Below are 18,767 nucleotides of genomic sequence, written 5' to 3'. Positions count from 1 at the left end.
TTTCGACTATTTTCTTGAACGCAGTGCAGTTTTCGATTGAGTGCCCGGTGATTCCCGCATGGTATTCACATTGGGTGCTTGTGTCATACCATTTGGGATACAGGGCTGTAGCAGCTTCAGGTAAAAAGGGGACATTACATGAGCGTTGAACAGGTTCTGGTACAGTTCTCTATACGTCATGGGTATAGGGGTGAACTGTGGTCTTTCTGTGTTCTCCCTCGCGTTGGATTCTTGTCTCATAGTGCTATGTTGATTGGTGGTCACCGTCTTGGGTTGATTTACGGTGAATAACTTGGACTGACCCTTATCGAATGCGCTCGTGTTGTTCACCTCATTATCTCTTTTCCTCGGGGCCGACTTCCTGGTACTTTCTTCTGATTCTATCTTACCGCTCCTTACAACATTTTTGATCATTTCACCCGTCATCACTATGCCCAAGAAGCTTTTGGTAGCGTTTCCCAACATATGAGTGATAAAAGAGGCTTTCAAGGTGTTGATAAAGAGCATCGTGGTTTCCTTTTCTAGAAGTGGCGGCTAAACTTGTATGGCCACTTCTCTCCATCTTTATACGTACTGCCTGAAACTTTCATTTGATTTCTTCTCCATGTTCTGGAGAGTGATTCTGTCGGGGGTCATGTCCATCACATGATTGTATTATTTCATAAAGGCCTGAGCCAGGTCCTTCCATAAGTTAATTTTAGCGCGGCTTAATTGGTTATACCACTTTAATGCCGCCCCAACCAGACTATCTTGAAAGTAGTGGATTAATAGCTGGTCATTGTTAACATATCCCGTCATCTGTCTGCAAAACATAGTGATGTGAGCTTCAGGGCAGCTCATTCCATTGTATTTCTCAAATTCGGGCATTTTGAATTTAGGGGGAAGGACCAAATCTGGGACCAAACTCAGGTCCTTAGCATCAATCCATTGATAATGATCTGTGTATTCCATAGCTCTAAATTTCTCTTCCAGCCATTTACAACGTTCTTCTAATTATTTTTGCGATTCTACCCTCGCATTCTCTTCTTTTGCAACCTCGTCCAAATTGGGAACGGGCGGATAATTAGGGTTATTAACAAGGTTAGAGCCTGAGCCGGCTTGGAAATTCATCGGTATTGAAGCTTCTGCCTGAATCTACTGAGGCATGATCGTGATAGATGGTTTTTGTAAATTAATCTCGGGCTTCGGCGGTACATGTGTTGGAGTGAAGCCAGGGGGGTATTGAGGATCTTCATTAGCTTCTTCAACATTGTCCATGGGGCTCTTTCCCTTATCCGTTCTTCCCATCAGCAATTGGGTTAACTGACTCATCATTTCCCTTTGGGATTTTATCATTTGCTCATTCATCTCTCATTGAATCTTGGCTAGCTACTCTTGCATCTGAGACTGCATTTGTTCCTGCATGTCCTTTTGCATTTGCTCTAATTTCTCAAGTCTTTTATCCATTGACTTTTTCTTTGTACCGTAGGGGTGTGTAGTTGGTTGGTTTTCGTTGGTTTCCAGGTTATTGAAATGATTTTTAATTAATTAATTAGAAACCTTTTATGGCTTTTAATGCATAATGATATGATGTAATGCAAATGCATGAATGCAAAGGAGGCATCAATTTTGATTCAATTGCCTTTAGAAAACTTCACTAGAAAATAAAATTCTTTTACATAAAGTTGAGTTATAAATAAAACTTTACTCTAACGCTTAAAGTCTTAATTTTCCTAAGCAATGAGGCTAGCTCTTGCACGCAATCTGATTCCAACTCGTACTTCACGCTCAGTGTGTCCGCCTGTACCGCTAAAGCTTGCAAGTAGTCAGCTACCTCCCGGATCTAGGTTATGGCTTCCCCCATAAGGTAATCTCTGTTTCTGACTTGGTCTTGCGTACGGTGAAGCTGTTCTTTCCAATGGTCCTCATTTGCCCCGAAAAACTGAATCCACATCTCACAGTCTTGCAGTGACGCCTCTAACTCTTCTATTTTTCCTTTCATTTCTTCTATCTTGCTCAAGCTTGCCCTCAATTGCATTGCAGTGTTACGGTTTCGGTATTGATGAAGAGACTTCTCAAGTTCTGCCACTCTAGCCTTTAATTCACCTCGCTCATTTTTTCTTTCTGACAGACTCTTCTCTAGATCTTCATTTTGTGCTTGAACCTCTCGGAATTTCCTTTCCCATCGGTCGCCCTTGGTCTTTTCTTCTCGAATTTCATGGCGCCATTGTTCGAAGTCTTACCTGACTCTGCAGTCCTCATAGATAAGCGCAGCTTCTTATAGCCAGTCTTCAAGCTGTCTAGATCTTCTTCGGCTTTAGTTTTCCCTTTTCTCCACTTTTCAGCCTCTGACCTCTGGACATCATCGTCTAATCTTAGGTGCATCTTCTCTTCCTCCAATTGTTCAATCTTTTTCCCAAGCTCTGAACTCTTCTTCTCGAAGTCTTACTTTATAATTTCTAACTCTGACGGGGTGATTTGTAATTGTTCCACCATAGGTCGAGTATTCTCCAAGCTTGGCCTAGGAACGTTATCAATAACCCTCTTTTTAAACCATCCGTCATACTCGGGCGTTACCATGGAATCGACGACCAACCTTTTCATCCAACAAGTTTGTTTCCAAGCATCCGATAGCTCCCGAACTTTCTTCTTATAGTGAGCACCTTTAAAGGAGAATTCACACTGAGCAAGTTTATAGGTCGTGGGTACAAACAGCCTCGATTTATATTGCCTCAATGCAAGCAATGGAGTATACCCGGTAGCTCCCCAAATTCCTAACAATGGCACCCAATCAAAGTTACCACATTGGTACATGATCTCATCAGGAACCATCCAATAAGCTCTTCACTCGATATCCCCCTCCTTGAGGTTTTGAAGAATTTCCATCCACTTCTCCTCTGAGATATTCTCTTTTCTTAGTATAGCTGCATCCTCTTTTAGCGAGAAATAACCTTAGGAAAAGACCCGATAAGAAACCTTATCTACCTTCGAAAACTGCCCATGAAACCATACCATCAATAATTGTGCACATCCAATAAACCGCCCCTCGCCTGTCTTCCGACATGAGCTCAAAGATCTAAACGTCTCAGCCAATATCGCCGGTACCAGTGTGATTCCCTTCTCAAAGCGATCGAATAAGTTAATGACTACCTCGTCCACGTGCCTCAAAGCCTTAGGAAAAATTACCAATCCGTAGATACTTAAGGTGAAGATATCGACCCTCTTTCTTTCATCTGGATGCGTCAAAATCAAATCTCACAAATTCTCCCAAGGGATATATTTACTATCTCTCTTTTGTTGAATTCGAGCAGTGACCCAAGGCTCACTCATCCCTAAAATGCTCATCAATTTATTCACGAAAGTCTGAGCACTAAAAACCCAGGCATAAGTCTTTCGGACCTAAATTTTTGGACATCTGAGCAAAGTAGCGTATTCCTCGATGGTAGGTACTAAATCCACTTTTCCAAAAGTGAAACATTTGTAAGCAAAATTCCAAAACTGCACCATAACTCGGAACAGATGTTTATCCACTCTAATGTTTAGCAAGTAGGATATATCACCATAGCTTTGATAAAACAACTGCTTGGTCCCTTCATCCCAACTAGCCCAAATATCTCTTAACTCTTGCAGCTCATTCTGTGCTACATTGACGCGAGTGAATTCCTGTAACTCTGATATATATCCTTCTGCCAGGCTATCCCTTTTTTCTGATTGTAGCTTCTCTAACTATGCACGAACAAGCGCATTATCCTTGACTTTACTAAGAAATTCATTCTCCATGTCAAACTTTCTAACTTAGTAATTGAATACGAATCAACACCTCCTTTAGTATGCAATGCCATGCAAAAAACAATCAAAACAAAACACAGGTTAGTATCAAATAATGGTGATAAAATACAAGCACATAAACGATAATTACAACATATATACGGGTAAGTACTAAGGCTTGACGCGGCTCCACCTAAGGATAGCTCCTAAGGTTCACTATATGTGATTCAATTCTAGAGATAAGGTACCCAAACCAGCAGATTCCTCAATCCTCACCCATTATAGGCTCATATAGATCGAGTCCGGTTCAGGGGGATACATTTCCCTATGACCATGCGGAGATGAAAATCTCACGAAATCATAGGTACGGATGTACCGCGGAAGTAATCCACTAGCCCATGCGGAGGTAAAAACCTCACTAAAGCCTAGTTTTTTACTCTCACTTAGAAGGTGTGACCACAACGGTCATGCAATGAAATGCAGTATTATTCTACGAGATCTGAACCATAACAACCATACAAACAAATGCATTTGGAAGACACATGATCTTTAAAATAAATTTTTGGTTTTTGACAAAAGGACAGCAAACAATCAATTTTATAGCTTGACTCTCGATCGGTCTCCAGTGGAGTCACCAAGCTGTCGAAACCATCTTTCGAAATTTTAAGTTTAATAAAAAAATGGGGAATCGACTTTTTGAAAATAAAACATAGAGTCGCCACCAATCCTTTTTGTTTAAGTGTGATCGTATCACCTAGAAATTCAGTTATTTTAATAAAATATTTCTTTTTACTAAAATAACGATTTTGGTCTTACGAAAATATGAGAAAATAGGCTCGGGAGTCGGTTACGTATGAGGAAGGATTAGCACCCTCACTACGCCCAAAATTGGTACCAAATCGATTAATACTGTCCTTATGTCTAAGATTTGAAAAAGAGTTTTTGAAAGGTGATTCCTTTTGAAATATTTGAATGGCTCGAGTTGGTTGCCAAAATTCTCTTATTTCGGAGGAATGCAGTACCATATCCAGAACGGTAGGACACTATCCTTTATACCCCCGAAAACAACGATAAATTTTGACTTCCGAAAGTTTATACGTTGAAAATTATAAAAGGATGCCCAGTTATTCAGTCCTAACGAAAAATCGAAGCCCAGCACGGTAGGGCACGATTCCTCGAATTTTCAAACATTGAACATTGCCTTGCTTTAGGAAGCACGAGTGAAATTCCAAAGGAATATTCGATTATTTTGAACAAACAGGAAATCGCAACCCAGCACGATAAGGCATGATTCCCCGAATTGCCAAACATCGAGTATTACCTTCGTTTTGAAGAGTTTTTTAAAGACATGAGTGCAATTCAAAAGGGACCTTCGATTATTTTGAACAATCGAGAAATTGCAACCTAGCACGATAGGGCACGATTCCGCGAATCGCCAAATATCGAACATCGCCTTCGTTTAAAGGATTTTTTAAAGACATGGGTGAAATTCTAAAGGAACCTTCGATTACTTTGAGCAAACGAGAAATTACAAGCAACACGTTAGGGCACGATTCCGCGAATTGCCAAATATCGAATATTACCTTCGTTTTAAAGAATTCTTAAATAATTGTGAAACTAGCTTAAAATGCATTAATTCGATTTGAAATAAGACGAAATTAATCATAAAAATTGGGATTTTATAAAACCACATTTCAAAAACCAAGTGGAAAATGATGATATGGGGTAATATACGTACGCATAAAATACGACAATGGAAGAGTGGAGGTAATGCAATTTATTTAATCAACTAACAAGCACTTAAGCAACTAAGTATAGCTAACTTGGAAATACAACTCAATTTCGACCATGCATGGAGAATAATTAACATGACAATGAATAAATAATATGCAACGACAACATACATGGTATAATAACAAATGATTACTATTAGTCGCACGAAACAAAATGCAAATCGAAGAAGCAATATGGTATAAAACTATTTTAAACAATGGTAAGTACGCGATGCACACTATATGAATTGATGGATTGATAAATTAGAAACTATTTATAAAAACAAACTTGGTATATACATGCAATCATCAAAACATATATTGTAGAATGAACATTTTTAAAACACATAATGCATAAGTTGACAAATTTGCGTAGAAACTAAGAATATATAATTACCAAATAAATATTATAGAATAGAAGTTTGAATCAAATTGCATGTAAAATAATTTAAACACAAGTCCATTTAAGAGTTTACAAAATATATGATAATTCAAATAATATATAATATGAAAGGATAATAAAATACATGATGAGATGTAATTCACAAAATAGATTTACAAAATATATGCATAAATAACTTTGAAAATAATCATTCGTAAAAAACATAGAAATACATACGAGATTAAGTTAATATTATAATAAACTATGTAATGGATTTAAGAACATGCTTATATAAATATGTATATCAAGAAAACGTGTGTGTAAAATACATAGATTTAATAGTAATATATATACCAAATATAGGTATCGATAAACATATGTACTTACGTAATAATAACCTAAAAAATATATTATGTAGGATCATGTAATAATATATAAGAATAAATTTAAAAGGAATTATGTATGTAAAATAATATAAGATTAATAAAATGCATAAAAAGAATTAACCTTCTTATAAAGTGTATATGTATGTATATATAAAAGAACATTTTAAACAAACAAATTTAAAAGAAAATAAACAAATAGATATATATAGTTACATGTAGAGATATATTTACATATATAAATGAAAATATGAATAACAAACTAAAACCATGCAAAACTTAATAAAATACTCCAAAATAATATATTAAAAGGTGAATAATAAGTAAATTTTCAAAAATAAAAGGGTTTCAAAGAATAAAATATGCTGAGAGTAATGAGTAAATAAAAAGAAACTCAATTGAAACAAAAATGAAACTAAAAGGATAATTAATAAATACAATAAATTACTGAAATTAGAGGAAGGACCAAAGCTTAACGCGCGCGGACTCATAGGGGCTAAAACTGGCAATATACCAGATCCCTGAATGCTGCGTTGAAGGGTGGATCGAATTGATTTCACTTGTAAATTAAATGTATAAATTAAAAAAACAAAGGGAAAAGCTAGTAGAACTCAATCATGACACAACGCCGAACAAGTGGACTTAAGGTGCAAATATCCCTTTCTGACCTAACACATGGGTCTTAACCAGGCGTGGGTCGGGTCATTGGGTGAAAGCCACCACACGACGCCGTATCTAGACAGTTAAAATTGGTCAAAACGGCGCCGTTCCCAGTCTCTTATATGGACTAAACCAACCGAATCAACAAGCACCCATTCTGCCTATTTTCAAATCCCTAATCCCCTTTGCTAAATGCCGATTCATCTTCATCGTGTGGGACTCTTCGAGCCTGAGGGAATCTTAGCCCGAAATTCCTCCTCAACTTCGATTTCGACGAAGAAGGGAGAAGAAAACCATGGCTCGCTTGCACGGTAAGGCTCCTCTGTCACCGTTCTTTTGTTTATTTTTCTTTAAAACAACATTGGTGAATGACCCAAACTAGAAACGAAACGATGCATAGAAAACTAAAAGGATTCGAGGAAGAAAGAAGTCACCTCTGCTTTTTTGTATTCTCTGTGCGTATATTTTCGTTCGTAACCAATTACAAGGATTGAAATCTCGGCCTTATAGCCGAAAAAGAGAGAAAAGAAATTTAACAAAATAATCATACAATATTTTTCTTTTGTTTGTATTTGCTGTTGTTGCTTGTTTGTTTCTCTGCAGTGCGGATGTCTTTGGCGCCAGTCTGGGTCAGTCTTTGGCGTGGCGTGGCTCTTGGATTTGCATCTGAGCGTCTGGCACAGCATCGTCGGAGGTGGTGGCGCGCGTGGGAGGCTGAGGCGCAAGCAGGAACTGCTAGGGTTTCTGTTCTAAAATTTTTGGGCCATTTGGGCCGATGTAATTTTGAGGTTGGGCTTGTATTAAGTTTTTTTTTTTGAATTTGGGTCATGTAACTGAGCTATAGGCCTGTTGGGCTTGTTCTTGTAGTTGGGCCACTAGTTTCTGTAATTGGACTGTAAGGACTGTTATAATATTTTTTGATTTTTTTTGTTTTGTTTTTTGTTTGCTCGGGCCAGGCAAATTTGGCCCACTACAAGATTATTTATCAAAATGGTATATTTGATACATTACTTTACCGATATCCATTCGGCCGAACCTGATATCCATCCATTACCTGATGGAATTACCTTAATTCCAAGATTTAAGTTCATCCTATCCATAAAATCACTCCTCGAAAACTGCCTTCCTCCCTTAGCACTATTTTCTTTTCGTTGACCTGCTTTGATTGCGAGAGCACTATTTTCTTCCTCCTTTCGAGTAGATGCCACACATCCACCCTCACTCGAATACATATATAGCTACTAACACCATTAGCAATTAATTTAGCATATAAGCAACAGAACTCCCAATGAAATCTCCAAATTGCTTGACTATTGTTTCAGACATTAATCCATGCAGGATATCATGAACTTAACCTAAAAATCTGAAAAAAAATAATAATAAAGGAACGGATCTTCCTTGTCTTTAAGCTTGCGGAAATTAAGAAGATGGTTATTAAACATCTATGGAGCACTATTCACTACTCTATACAAATCTACTTCGTAATGAAATCAGGATAGATACCTTTTCTTTCCTTTTCTTTCCACTTCCGTTATCGAAACCCCACCCGATGGATGCCAAAGATTTACTAAAGTTATTCGCATAGATTGAAAACTCATCACACTAGTATTTAGAAAACACTGACTAAATAGAGAACAGTGGATAGATCTATCATTATAAAATCCAAATTAATCTGCCACGCTTCCTCCTCACCATCATCAATATGCAAATTTGCTAACACGTTCTCCATCTCCTTCGCTAGCGATCGAAATATTCCACTAATCTAGAAAAAAAAAACATAAAAGCAAATGAAAAATAAAACATGTTACTAAAACAAACAAAACGTGCTACGAAAGGAGACTATATTTAAAAAAAAATAAACATTTAACTCTCAATAAAAACCAAAATACATGATTTCTATAATACTTTAACCTATGTATTTTTTTTTTCCGACTTAACTGAAAAACACTTGAGAGCATTATAATCTCATCTGTGCAGTGAATAGAATAATAAATTTATTACGTTTATATTTCTTGTATATCTCTCCTTGTTATATAAAACTAAAATATATTAACTCTCCAATCTAAAAACATATTAATCCTATTTATAAAGTTACAATTTTTCATTTATATAAAGAATTGACAGATCATAAAAATAAACTATGTGGAAACTCATCATGGCATCTATATATAATGATATTTCTTTATAAACTTACAAATTTTCGTTATATCAAAATATGACTGATACGATGACATGTTGTTTCACTTAATTGTAGCTTTCCGACCTACGACAAAATTTCTTTATTTTTCAAAATTTGCTATTAATTTATTTATTTATTAATATATGTATTTTAATATAGTTAATTTAAGTTTTTATAATTTTATATTTATCAATTTTAATCTTTATATTTATCAATTTATTTGGTTAAACTATGCTATTATTTATGTATAATGCATAAAATTGTTGACTTAATACATGTTCTCCAATTGTATCATTGATGGTTCTTATACTTTTTCAAATTTAAGTTTCATTAATTGATTTTTTTATAATATTATAAAAATAATAAGTTGACATAATAACACACAAAATAATATATTTGCAGTATAAAATTTAGAAAATGGCATAATTTAAATAATTTGATTAAGATTGAAATTTTAAAAATTAAAACAAAAAGAATAAACCTATTAATTTAGCCATAGTAGAATGATGAATAAGTAGAATATAACTTTTCTTTTTATTGGCTAACAACACGTGCATAAGAAAATGATATTTCATCATAAGAAGTGCCTTTTATAACCAATGTAACTATATGTTTAAGAAAAACTCTTGTATAATAGTATATAATTCATAAAAATGATTTATAGATAATTTCATATTACTAGTTTTTAAAATTACAATTAAATAGTTTATTTATTTAGATAAATAAATAAAATAGCCAAATAAATAAATAAAAACATATGGTAAATAGTAATTATTTTTAAAAAAATTAAGAGTGAATAATATAAAGTTTTATTCCCATTAAAAATTGACTATCTATTTAATAGTGAAGTTTGGACCTAAAAGGGCGGTAACTCAAAATAAAACAAAAGTTGACATAATTTAAAACATTACAATGACTTAAAAGAACCTCTTACATGTGGCACACAAAACACTTCCTATAACAAAAACAGATTCTACACAATTCAACAAACTCACCAAACAAAGAGATACTAATAGCTCTTAACAACCAAAATCCCTCAATGTATTAAAAAAAAAATCCTTCAAATGATACTATTACGCCACATAAATTGGCTTCTAGAAAAATATTCTAGACACAAAGCTTTTACGTATACTCTAGCTTCTTGAGTAAAAAAATCCTCCAAAGGATGCAATTAAAATTCTGGGTCAACATCCTTAATCTACGCACTTACTCTACTCACTTACTGGTATATTTTGCTCATATTAATTGGTCTTCGACATGCCATTTTATAACATGTATTATACCAAAAGGGGACTATTGTAATACCCACTAAAAATGGAAAATATCCATTTAATAACCTGGATAGAGCCCAAAAAAGCTCCGACTCAAAATAAAGCAAAAGCTCATAGAGCTTAAAACTTTATAGTTTTGACTTATATGAAGTAGTGATTAAAACTCTTATCAGATATTCGTTTGACACCAATTCAAACCGTGTGACACTATCCCCCACCACTAATATTGGATAAAAAAACTTTGCAAACGCTTAAAGAGCTTGTACACTAGTGTTAACCATTGTCACATTGCACATAAATGTTCCTTCTATAACATACGAAGATTCTACACCTTTCAATAAGCTCACATGATAAAGAGATGCTACCACCTCTTAATGACCAAGGTTGTTACCTCAACTAAGGATCGCTACAATAACATATCTAGGTAGTCAATTGTTGATCTGTCATAATTTGATACATCAAATTAGGCTCTTTAGAAAACTTGATGAGTTTTTTCTCAAGCAATTTATGAGTTTAATCTATGCTTTTTGTTGATTTTTAGTTGTTAGTATTAATGATTATTTTTGTTTGGTTTTAACCCTTTTGAGACCCAAATTGACAAAATGGTGTCATTGGGAGTTTAATGGTGTATTTGAGTTTGTGTAAGAAGACAACTACTACCAAACCTTGAGGAAAATTGCATCTGTAGTGGGTGTCAAGACACTAATACCAGGATCTTGTGACACTAAGCCCCCATAACTTCATAGGACCAAAAATTTAATGAGAAACCAACCTGGAGCAATCTGTCGAGGATGTCGCGACACTAGGTGTGCTGTGACACCGAGCCCAAGATTGCAACTTCATTGCCGATGTTGAACTGAAGGAGCTAGGGCCATTGTGAGGATGTCACGAAACCAGCTAGTCTATTTCATGACATCGAGAACCCCCAAAGCCAACACTGTGCCACTAAAGAGGGTGTTGTGACACCAACAACTAGGTATCATGACATTGAAGTCTGACAGGGTGAAAAATACTGTAGGGGTAATTTTGTGTCCAACACTAACTGAAATCAACTCATACACTTCAAGGGCATTTTTATCAAACTTTAGGGTTGTAACTTGTTTGTATTAAAGTCACTTTTGATGCCAAACATAAAGGAACCACATTTTATCATCTTTTTAGCTTCTATTTTATTCTCTTCATCATTTTTAGGTTTAGAGTTCTTTCCTTTCTTAGCTTAGTTAGTTGATAGCTGCTAGTTCTTTAGTTTTACTGCAGCTTTAACTTTTTTGCAATTAGATACAAAAACTCTTTCTTTTATTTTGATTTCTCTTTAAAACATCTAATAGATTTCAACTTTGTGAACTTGTAAAAGTGTAAAAATCTCAACTTTGGTTGTGCTTTCATCACCATTGATGTTGCTATTGTCTTCTACAAAGACTTCATCAAGAGTCACTAAGATTTTCTCAATATTAATTATCATGAACTTTACTGATGTTTGTATGTTGATAATAGGTAGTCACCTAATCTTATGGTGGTTGGTTGATGAAAATGTAACATGGTTAGTTTTTAGGTCAAAGACTAAATCATAAAAATTGGCAAATAGACTTTAAAACTTAGAATAGAAGTCTCTAGGTGAACTCTTAGATAGGTAAGACCGAGAGGAGAGCCTATTGAGAACCAATTTGATTGTCCTGATTTAGTTTAGTGAGACCGAGAAATAAAGCAAACTAAATCATTTAATTGGGTAAAATGGTGACTGAAAGGTAAAATTGGACCAATTAAGAATTTGACCAATTTAGATCCCTAATCCAAGAATTGGCTAGCAATATGGAAGTCAACCGACCACTTTAGCCCATTGAATTGATATTTGTCCACTTTGGTTTGTTTTGAAAATTAGTCCTCCCAGATATAAGTTAGTGCAATTAATTTATGATGATGATTTGTCATACTATAATACTTAGTGAGTAGCTAGCTAGACTTCACAATTTCATGCATTTTTATTGTTAGTCACTTTATCACCCAATCTCTCTTGGATTCGATCCTCAGAATACTCTACGTTTCATTGTAACACAAAAATATTACAACTGACTTATCACACTTGCAATTAAGCTGTTTTAATTTTAGAAAAATTTTTGTTGATTCTTTGATTGGTGTTCATACGCTGTGGCGCGATCAATTGTAGCATTTGGGCAACTGACAAATCAACTATAAATACTAAGTATTATTCTCACCACAAATACTGTAATAACCCAAATTTGACCGGGCCTTGAAACCCAAAACCAAAATTAAATAATAATAAATAAATGTTTATTAAATAGTCCTTTACATTAAAAAGTTAAAACCCAAATAGACTGCTCCCTTGCCAAGAATCGCTTCGAAGATTCGGGAGCTTCGTCTGCTCCCCAATCGAGGCCATCACTCAAGGCTCTGCTTCTGTAATCAGCGCCTCACCGACACCATCACCAGACTTTAGGCCTCCATCGACACCAGCAACCCTTCCATTGCCAGATTTTTCGCAAGTACCTGCAAGAAAAGGAAAGAAAATCACAGCAGACATGTTAGCAAATACGGAAAGAAATTGGAGATTTCTTTCCAAAACTTGTAGTAGTTTATCGAGGCTATAAAGCCTTCTTTTTAATCTGTAAAAAAGGACACACGGGGGGAGATATACCAAAATATTGTACACAGAATCTTTTTTGCAATAATATACCAGATATTTTTTTTACAGAAAACAAAGTTGACATATTTTTATTTCTGTTTCATTCTCTTGATCATAAGTTTATGCATATATTATATTAAACAGATAGAGGGAGAGAATACCTGGAGAATCGCCTTGAAAAGCGAAACTTTTCAAGTTCCGATCATCGTGTGTAGCGGAGTCGGTGGCGGCACGTGGATCTCAGCGCGGAGGTCCGATGACCAGAGCTGATCAGCTAAACGCCGGAGCTCAGAGGACCAGGGATCCTTTTCAGAGGATTTTTTTTTTGTTTTTTTAGAAACTGGGTTTCTAAATGATTTTAAAGCTGAAGATTTGGCTTATATAGCCTTGACAAAACGACAGCGTTTTAGACCCTCAAGATCCGCGTGTTGACCCGATTACCCGGGGAGGATCCGCGCGTGTTTTTATAATTGGGTTAATTGCTCAATCAGTCCTTCTACTCCTTTTTATGTTTACAATTAAAACCTTATTTTATTTATGATTGGGCCCTATTAATTTTGTTTTAGTTTTAATTGAGTCCCGATGGCTATTAAATTGTATTCTGGAAAACGTCGCTTTTGGGAATAGGGCAATTTGCCCAAGTGAGCCCTTTGGATTTTGCAGCTTTTAAATAGTGCTTTAATTCAATTCTATTCCTTTCAAAATTTGCCCCATAATTTTGGTAAACTTTAAATTCAGTCCTATATTTATTTTATTATCCTATATATATATATATATATATATATATATATATATTATTTGTTTTATTTTAATTTTACTTCTATATTATACATTATAAGATTATTTTATTATAAGTGTTCTTTTTATTATGTGTATTATTATTATTTGTTATTTTCTCAAATTATTATTTTATATCATTTTTATATATATTGTTATATTTTCACATATATTATATATTTATTATTATTTATACATTATTTTACATTTAAACTTTCATTATTTATGCTATATTTATTATATTTCTTATTTCCTATATATTTTATTATATAACATTTATTATGTTTTATTTCTATACCACTTATTATTTTTATAAATATTATATATCACATATTACCAATTATATTATTTATGTTTATATCATATATTTAGAATTCATAAATTATTATTATTAAATCATATTTTAAACTCATACTATATACACATTTTATTATTATTTATTTATTTATCTATTATATATTATTTCATTTTAAAATTAATATCGTTATATTATGAATTCTCTTACATACTCTTTAACCAATATATTACCATATAATTATTATTCTTGTTATTATATATTATATATTATATATTAAATACTATTTAAAAATTGTTATGAAGTATCTTATCTTTAATTATATATATTTTGCCAACAATCAATCATTCTTATTTTTTATTTTATGTATCATGTATGTGTTAAATGTTATTATTATTATTATTATTATATGTTATATTTTGTAAACATGCACATTGACACTATGTTTCTTCTATTTATATATCATACATTATTCGATTATGTTTTGTTTATATCATGCAAATATTATTTCATATGTTTGTATACTTTATTTATTCATTTTCAATATATGCTATATATATATATATATATATATATATATATATATATATCTTTGTTTGCATTTTTTTGCTTTATATGTATTATTCTTTTTATCGTAGTATTCATTTTTATCTACCTAGTACAATAATATATTATTATGATTTATAATGTAATACAATTCTCCACGTATCATCTTTAAAAAGACAAGGCTCCAAAATTTTCAAAAAATATAAAGGCAATGCTTGGTGTTTGGAAATTTCGAAAAAGTAGTGCCCTAACTTATTGGGTTGCAACTTTTCTTGTTAAGTTCGAAAAGTCAAGTACCCTTCTAAGGTTTTTAAAGGATTTCAAAATATAAGTGACTGTCTTGGAATTGCAAAGTGATATGTCCTAACTTACTGGATGTAGCATTTTGCTGTTTTGAGATAGAGATTTCTAAAAGGCTAACTTATAGTCAATACTTTGATACAAGTAAACCCAAATTTTCAAATACTTTAAAGAGGATTACATCTTAAAATTTTTAATTTCCAACATTAGAGACATTTTGATAATCAATTAGGTACCAATTTTTAGGCGTTACGAGGGTGCTAACCCTTCCTCATACGTAACCGACTCCCGAACCCATTCTTTTGATTTCGTAGACCAAAACCAACGATTTTAAAACAAATGTTTTAAAGGTGATCCAATCACACCTAAAAAGATTGGTGGTGACTCCCGTTTTCGTTTTTTAAAATCGATTCCCATTTTCCAAAACTCGATTTGAAAATGGTCTCGACAGCTTGGCGACTCCACTGGGGACGATAATCAGAGAGTCAAGCCGTGTAATTGATTATCTCTTGTCTTAATGTCGGAAATTTAAAAAATTTTAAGATATAATCCTCTTTGCATTACATGTGTTGTTATATTCTAATACGCATTGCATTTGCATGACCGTTGTGGTCACACCCTTAAGTGGGAGTGAGAAGTTACGCCTTCGTGAGGTTTTCGCCTCCGTGCAGGATAGTGGATCACTTTCAGGATACATTCGTACCTATGGTTTCGTGAGATTTTCATCTCTGTGTAGCCATAGGGAAATGTATTCCCCTGAACTGAACTCGATTCAAATGAGCCTATAATGGGTGAGGATCGAGGAATCTGCTGGTTCAGGTACCTCAAACTTTAAAACCAACCTCATATAGAAAAAACCGTAAGAGCCCAACTTAGTTAGAGTTAAACTTTAGAGATTACCCTTATAAATTATTGTTGAGATTTATTGATATCATGTGATACTGACTATTTCTTTTCTTTTGTTTACATGACATTTTGCATTTACAAAGGTATCGATTCACGGTCAGTTTCTAAGTTAGAGAGTTTTATTATGGAGAACGGACTTCTTGATAGAGTGGAGGGCAACGCCAACGTCCATAGATGGTCTGAGCAAACTCAGTTAGAAAAGGGAGATAGTATAGCTGCGGGATATATGTCGGAGCTGTTAGGATATACTCGCATCAGTGTCACGCAGAATAATCTCCAAGAGCTTAAGGAGATTTGGGATCAATGGGGCAACGAGACTAAACAGTTATTCTACGGTAATTACAGAGATTTACCTTACTTGCTCGATGTTCAAATAGATGAGCACTTATTCCGAGCCCTAGCTCAGTTTTGGAATCCAGCATACAGTTGCTTTACTTTTGGGGAGGTAGACTTGGTGCCTACCGTAGAGGAATACACTGCCTTGTTACGTTGTCCCAGGTTCCAAGCTGATAGAATCTATTCTCGAGCTGTTAATGTCCCTACCTTTTGGAAGAAACTGATGACTATTACAGGGATGAGCGAGCAATGGATTACTGCCAGAATTAAAGAGAAGGGCGAGTGCAAGTGCATTTCATGGGATGCTTTGAAGGGTCTGATTTTGACACACCCTGATGAAGCAAAGAGGGTAGATGTTTTTGCCTTAAGTTTGTACGGATTGATGGTGTTCCCTAGGGCTTTGGGATATGTGGATGAGGCAACCATGGATCTTTTCCATAGACTCAGTAAGAGGGTCACCTCTATCCCTGCAATTTTGGCAGAGACATTCAGGTCCTTAGGCACATGTAGGAAAGCTGGTGCAGGCAGGTTTGTTGGTTGTGCACAATTGCTTGTAGCTTGGTTCTATAGTCATTTTCGGTTGATAGATACGGTCGTTTGTTAGGTTTTCTTCGAGGATTACTCACCGCTGAAGGACATAGTCGCTTCAACTAGGAGAGTTGACGTTCCAGAGGAGAATTGGATGGCACTACTTTAAAATCTTCAATTGAAAGATGTTGAGTGGAGAGCTCCGTGGATGATTCCTGGTGAGATTCTTTACCGTTGCGGCAGTTTCGATTGGGTCCCTTTATTGGGAATTTGGGGTGCCATTGGTTATGCCTCCTTACTCGTGTTGAGGTAATTCGGTTTGAGGCAGTTCGTGCCAGCAACTCATGGGCTAACTCAAAGTGAGTTTGCATATAGAGGAGCTGATTACAAGAAAAGGGTCGGTGAGATCTCTAGCGCTTGGAACAAGACGTGTCGGTTGAAAGGAGTAGCTATTGGCCCTGCTACGACTTCAGAATATGTTGAATGGAGAGGTAGAAGGATCAATGATAATATTCCTGAGCCAAATATGGAAGGAGCTCGACCGATGGAGGAATATCTGCAAGTGATGCCCTCGGAGTTAGAAATTATGAAGCAAGAATTTGAGAGGAAAAATTTGGAGCTTGAGAAAAGGATAGCAAAGTTTAAAGAAGAAAAGATGTACTTGAGTTTAGATATCGATGTCCAGAAGATGGAGGTCGAAAAAAAAAGAAAGGAAAAGAGGAAGATTGAAGAGGATAGAGATGACTTGAAGGAACACTACAAAAAGGTACAGGTATCCTTGAGAAGAGCGAAAGTAGGAGGGTCTTCAGATCAGTTGCAGAAAGAGGTCCAAGAAGGCAAGGCTAGAGCTGAGTACTGGGAGAAGAAGTTTCAGGAGATGCAATCACGAAATTTGGCATTAAAAGAAGAGAATAAAGGGTTGAAGTCTAAAATAACTGAGCTTGAAAGATCCCTTCGTTGGCATCGCAACCATGATTCTACGGTCGAGTTAAAAGAGCTAAAGAGTAAAGTTGAAGATTTGGAAGCAGCATTACAGGAAGGTAAACTTCAGATCGAGCAACTCGAGACGCAAGGAGATTATCTAAAGGGAGAGCTTCATCAGTCTAGAGGGTAGATTAGAGAAAGGGATCATATCATGGGAGAAGCCATAGCTCAAATTCGAGAGGTTGCTGAATATGTACAAGACTTGACAGTACGAGCCGATGTATTGAGTATGATGTGTGGGTCGTCGTCAGACATAGGAAGAGAGTTAGCCCTTTTATTAGATAGAGTTAAAACTTTGGGCATTAGGGCGAAAGCGTACTTGTAATCCATTTATATGTAAAGATATTCTTTTTCTAAATAAAGTTTTCTAAATGAGATTGAATCGAGATTGATGCCTTTGTTGCATTCATACATTTGCATTACATCATATCATATGCATTCAAGGTTATAGAAAGACCCTAATTAGTTAAAGTTTCTTTATAAAGGTAGAAAAGAAAATCTGGAAATCACACATCCTTATGGCACTCGCACTAAAACTAAGAACATGGATCAAAGGTTTGAGCAGTTGCAAAAGGATATGCAAGACCAGTTGCAAAAGCAGTTGGCTAAAATGCAGAATGAGATGAGGGAGCAAATGATAGAAGCTCAGTAGAATATGATGGCCGAAATGGCTCAGTTACTGAGGGCCACTGATAAAGGAAAGGCTTCTATAGCCATCACTGAAGAGGAAAATGAGGGTCCTCCTCCAGGTTTTACACCGCCGCATGTATCATTGCAAACTGAGGCACCTCCTAGAAGGCCATCTACTACTGTGAGGCCTCAGCATGAGCCAATGGATGCTGGTGTCCATGTGAATTTCCCGATTGGTTCAGGGCTTAATATGGGTGACAATTATACTAATCCTCTTGTTCCCGATCTAGATATGGTGGAAAAGGAGGATTTAAAGGCCGAAGCTGCAAGGCAATTGGATGAACGCTGCAAATGGTTAGAAGAAAAGTTCGAGGCTTTGGAAGGCACTGGCAATGATCATGAGGTTGATGCCAAGGACTTAAGTCTAGTC

The sequence above is a fragment of the Gossypium arboreum genome, chromosome 9 (assembly GCF_025698485.1).
Source record: "Gossypium arboreum isolate Shixiya-1 chromosome 9, ASM2569848v2, whole genome shotgun sequence".
Classification (NCBI taxonomy): domain Eukaryota; kingdom Viridiplantae; phylum Streptophyta; class Magnoliopsida; order Malvales; family Malvaceae; genus Gossypium; species Gossypium arboreum.
The sequence above is the reverse complement of the archived record's forward strand: the minus strand, read 5'-3'. Positions refer to the sequence as shown.